This window comes from Triticum dicoccoides, chromosome 4A (assembly GCF_002162155.2).
Source record: "Triticum dicoccoides isolate Atlit2015 ecotype Zavitan chromosome 4A, WEW_v2.0, whole genome shotgun sequence".
NCBI lineage: Eukaryota > Viridiplantae > Streptophyta > Magnoliopsida > Poales > Poaceae > Triticum > Triticum dicoccoides.
The window spans coordinates 527,468,082-527,473,817 of NC_041386.1; positions in this window are offsets into that span (position 1 = coordinate 527,468,082).

Below are 5,736 nucleotides of genomic sequence, written 5' to 3' on the forward strand. Positions count from 1 at the left end.
CGGCAGGCCCTGCTCCGGCCGCCGCCGACCCCGTCGTCCGGCAGCCCTCGCCGGCGCCGACTCCCTCCTCGCCGGAGCCCTGCTTCCTCGTGGAGAGCTTTGATGAACAGTGCCGGCCACGCCTCAGTATCCGTGCAAAACCCTAGATCTAATCCGAGAGGTTGTTTTTTTTGCCAAGTCCCAGGAATTTTTGCTTCATATGCTCCTGTTCGAGGCTCCGTAGCTCTGCATCTGTAGCTCCGATTTGGACATATAGCATATCAAAATGTTCGCCTCGACGAGTACATCACTTCATTCCATTGCATAATTTTCATTTGAGCTCATCTTGATACCCAAAATTCTGTTAGAAGGAGGCTTCGTGAGTTAATTGTCAGATCTGTTAGTTCATCTTAGACTTTTGTCATTTTTGCCATGATTGTTGTGTGCATGCTATGCCTGTGAGTCCTTCATATGTTTTGTTAAGCATTTTGTCTTCTTTCCAGAGGTGCAACCCATGCATTTTTAGGATGTGTGTGGTGAATTGTGCAACCTTGCAAAGAGAGGCACCCGGGAAATCTGTTTTCAGAGAGTTAGTTGTTTTCACTAAGTCTGGGATTATTTAGTTCATGATGCCATATGTTCAGCTTGTTTCGTAGTGATCCGTGCCTCTTTTGAGGATGATCAGTTAAGGAGTTTTGTTAATAATGTCATGCTCTATCGATCCGTGTCTTTATTTGCAATTATGGAGCACCCTAGCTTGAGTCAATTGAGCTCCACTTTTGCTTCGTGGTGAATCTGGGCAGATCGTCAGCTCGTTTGCGATTTTGCCGAAGTTGTTGTAGTTGATCCGTGCATGCTATGCCATTGTTCTTGCCATGTCTAGCTTGTATTTTGTGCATTCTTAACGGATGTATGCTTTTATTGCCATGACTTGCACCGTGGTGAGTGCATCGAGCTCGTTTACATGCCTTCGTGAGTTATATTCCAGCATGTCTCAGTTTTCACTAAGTCTGAAAACTGATTGTGTTTTGGCTATGTTCGTGTGCCCGTTAGTATATTTTGTGATCCCTTTTGGCCCTAGGTCACTTTGGGACTTTTGTTAAGCTTGTTGAGTAGCTCCATGCCATGTTCTTACTTGTCTTAATCAGGTCATGTATCATGTTGTTTTGCTGCTCCGAAGAGGGCTTCGTGATCTGAAATTCCAGACAAGTGTTAATTTCACTAAGTCTGAAATCTGTTTTGCATTTGCGTTTTTGCCATGCTTGTTTGAACCTCATAATGGATGAATTGGCCGTGGCTCAGTGCTAGTCTTTTGTTAAGCATCTTGTGTGCATCCCTGCCATGTATTTTGTTGTCATGTTTGGTGGCTGCAGCATGTTCATTTCATTGCATTTAGATGCCTCCTTGCTGTAAATCGCAGACCGGTGGCGTTTTTGAAACGCTTGCCATTTCCAAACCGTAACTCCGATTCCGATGATCTTTATATTGTTTTCAAGCGATTTCATCTCATCTTTCCAGTGGCACCCTTGGAATTCCAAGTTGGGGCCAGGTTCATGCATTTCCTATCATATCTTGCATTTTGCATCCCGCATCGCATCCCGCATAGCATATCGTCTTTGCATCGTATTGCTTGAGTTTGCACGTGGTTGATTGTATCCTTGTTGCTTGTTTGTCTTGTTGGGTAGAGCCGGGAGACGAGTTCACTACCGAGGAGCCCGTTGAGTTTGCTTGTGAGGATCCGGTCAACTCTGACAACTGTGCAGGCAAGATGATCATACCCTCGAAATCACTACTATCTTTGCTATGCTAGTTTGCTCGCTCTTGCTATGCCAATGCTACAATGCCTACCTTTTGCTTGTCAGCCTCCCAATTGCCATGTTGAAACCTCTAACCCACCTTGTCCTAGCAAACCGTTGATTGGCTATGTTACCGCTTTGCTCAGCCCCTCTTATAGCGTTGCTAGTTGCAGGTGAAGATTGGAGGCTGTTCCTTGTTGAAACATTTATTTACTTGTTGGGATATCATTATATTGCTATGTTATCCTAATGCATCTATATACTTGGTAAAGGGTGGAAGGCTCGGCCTCTCGCCTAGTGTTTTGTTCCACTCTTGCCGCCCTAGTTTCCGTCATATCGGTGTTATGTTCCCGGATTTTTGCGTTCCTTACGCGGTTGGGTTATAATGGGAACCCCTTGATATTTCGCCTTGATTAAAGCTTGTCCAGCAATGTCCAACATTGGTCTTACCATTTGCCACCTAGCCTTTTTCTTTCCCTTGGGTTCTGCAGACTCAAGGGTCATCTTATTTTACCCCCGCCGGGCCAGTGCTCCTGTGAGTGTTGGTCCAACCTAGAGCACCGTGCGGGGCCGTCCCTCGGCAACTTGGGTTACGTTGGCTCCCGTACGCTTAGCTTATCCGGTGTGCCCTGAGAACGAGATATGTGCAGCTCCTATCGGGATTTGTCGGCACAGCGGGTGGTGTTGCTGGTCTTGTTTTAACCTGTCGAAGTGTCTTGAGTTACCGAGATACCCAGTCTGATCGGAACGTCTTGGGAGGAGGTCTATTCCTTCGTTGACTGTGAGAGCTTGTCATGGGCTAAGTTGGGACTCCCCTGGAGGGTTTGAACTTTCGGAAGCCGTGCCCGCGGTTATGGGCAGATGGGAATTTGTTAATGTCCAGTTGTAGATAACTTGAACTTAATTAATTAAAATGAATCAACTAAGTGTGTTACCGTGATGGCCTCTTCTCGGCGGAGTCCGGGAAGTGGACACGGTGTTGGAGTTATGCTTGCGCAGGTTATTCCTCTAGATTCTCGCTCGCGCCTTGCCTCCTTTTCTCGCTCTCTTTTGCGAATAAGTTAGCCACCATATATGCTAGTCGCTTGCTGTAGCTCCACATATATTTTCCTTATCCTCCCTATAAGCTTAAATAGTCTTGATCGCGAGGGTGCGAGATTGCTGAGTCCATGTGGCTCACAGATTACTATTACACCAGATGCAGGTCCAGCTGATTCCGCTCCAGGTGACGACTACGAGCTCAAGTGGGAGTTCGACGAGGACTCTCAGTGATACTACGTGTCTTTTTCTGATGTTCAGTAGTGGTGCCTAGTTGGGGTTTGATTCGGGGCCTTGTCGCATGTTGGGTTTTCTTCTATTTTGGCGCCGTAGTCGGGCCATGAGTGTTTGTATGATGGATGTTATTTATGTACTCTGATGTGACGTGGCGAGTGTAAGCCAACTATGTATCTCCCCCTTTTATTATATATTACATGGGATGTTGTAATGATTACCTGACTTGCGACATTGCTTTCAATGCTGTTATGCCTCTAAGTAGTGCCTCGACACGTGGGAGCTATAGCCGCATCGAGGGCGTTACAACAGGGTTCTTTCTGAAGATCAAAAAGCAATCACTATACCGCGTTGTGGTTTTTGATGCGTAGGTAAGAACGGTTCTTGCTCAGCCCGTAGCAGCCACGTAAAACTTGCAACAACAAAGTAGAGGACGTCTAACTTGTTTTTGCAGGGCTTGTTGTGATGTGATATGGTCAAGACGTGATGATATATAAGTTGTTTTATGAGATGATCATGTTTTTGTTAAAGTTATCGGCAACTGGCAGGAGCCTTATGGTTGTCTCTTTATTGCATAAGTTGCAAGTGCCATATAATTGCTTTACTTTATCGCTACGCGATAGGAATAGTTGCAAAAGAAATAGTTGGTGAGACGACCATGTGACGACACGTTGATAGAGATCAAGATGATGGAGATCATGGTGTCATGTCGGTGATGATAGAGATCATGACGGTGTTTCGGAGATAGAGATCAAAGGCACAATATGATGATGGCCATATCATGTCACATATTTTGATAGCATGTGATGTTTATCCTTTATGTATCTTATTTTGCTTAGTTCGGCGGTAGCACTATAAGATCATCTCTAACTAAATTTCAAGGTATAAGTGTTCTCCCTGAGTATGCACCGTTGCGACAGTTCGTCGTGCCGAGACACCACGTGATGATCGGGTGTGATAAGCTCTACGTTCACATACAACGGGTGCAAGCCAGTTTTGCACACGCGGAATACTTTAGTTAAACTTGACGAGCCTAGCATATGCAGATATGGCCTGGGAACACTGGAGACCGAAAGGTCGAGCGTGAATCATATAGTAGATATGATCAACATCGGACATGGTTTAGTTGATTTGGATCACGTGATAATTTGGATGACTAGAGGGTGTCTATCTAAGTGGGAGTTCTTAAGTAATATGATTAATTGAACTTTAATTTATCATGAACTTAGTCCTGATAGTATTTGCATATCTATGTTGTAGATCAATAGCTTGCGATGTAGTCCCCGTTTATTTTTTGATATGTTCCTAGAGAAAAATAAGTTGAAAGATGATTGTAGCAATGATGCGGACTGGGTCCGTGATCTGAGGATTATCCTCATTGTTGCACAGAATAATTATGTCCTTGATGCACCGCTAGCTGACGGACCTATTGCAGGAGCAGATGCAGAACTTATGAACGATTGACAAGCTCGGTATGATGACTACTTGATATTTTAGTGCGCCATGCTTTACGGCTTAGAACCGGGACTTCAAAAACATTTTGAACGCCACAGAGCAAATAAGATGTGCCAAGAGCTGAAATTGGTATTTCAGACTCATGCCCGGGTCGAGAGGTATGAGACCTCTGACAAGTACTTTGCCTACAAGATGGAGGAGTATAGCTCAGCTAGTGAGCATGTGCTCAGAATGTCTGAGTACTACAATCACTTGAATCAAGTGGGGGGTTAATCTTCTAGATACGAAAGTGATTGACAGAGTTCTCTAGTCACTATCACCAAGTTATTAGAACTTCGTGATGAACTATAATATGCAAGGGATAACGGAAACGATTAACAAGCTCTTTGCGATGATGAAATTGGTGAAGGTAGAAATCAAGAAAAAGCATCAAGTGTTGATGTTTGACAAGACCACTAGTTTCAAGAAGAAGGGCAAAGGGAAGAAGGGGAACTTCAAGAAGCATAGCAAGCAAGTTGTTGCTCAAGTGAAGAAGCCCAAGTCTGGACCTAAGCCTGAAACTGAGTGCTTCTACTGCAAAGGAAATGGTCACTGGAAGTGGAACTGCCCTAGATACTTGGCGGATAAGAAGCATGGCATACTGAACAAAGATATATTTGATATACATGTTATTGACACTACTAGGAAAAGGGCTATAGATGGAATTGACACTAATGGCGCACCATCTGTTGGTGCGCCATTAGTGTGGAAGACACTAATGGCGCACCAGGAACACGGTGCGCCACTAGTAACAAAATGTTTTTTTTTCATTTTTTCAAACATACTAATGGCGCATCCGGGCAGAGTGCGCCATTAGTAGTTAGAACTACTAATGGCGCACCAGCCATAGAGTGCGCCACTACTGTATTTTGTTTTTACTTTTTTGCAAAACTACTAATGGTGCACCGTTGCATAGTGCGCCATTACTAGTTTAAACTAGTAATGGGCACTTTTTTTTACTTTTTGATATCATGAATATTTTTAAATTTCGTGGGCACATTTTGAATTCATGAATATTTTTTCAAATTTGATGATATTTTTTCATATTCCATATGAAAAAATATTGAATATTCATGAGGACACTCGATCTCGACCCCCCTCCCTCTCGATAGCTATCCCCCTCGCCAGATCCCCCTCGCCGCCGAGCACCCCCCCGCACCCTCCCCCGCTCCACCGCCGCCGATGACCCACCACA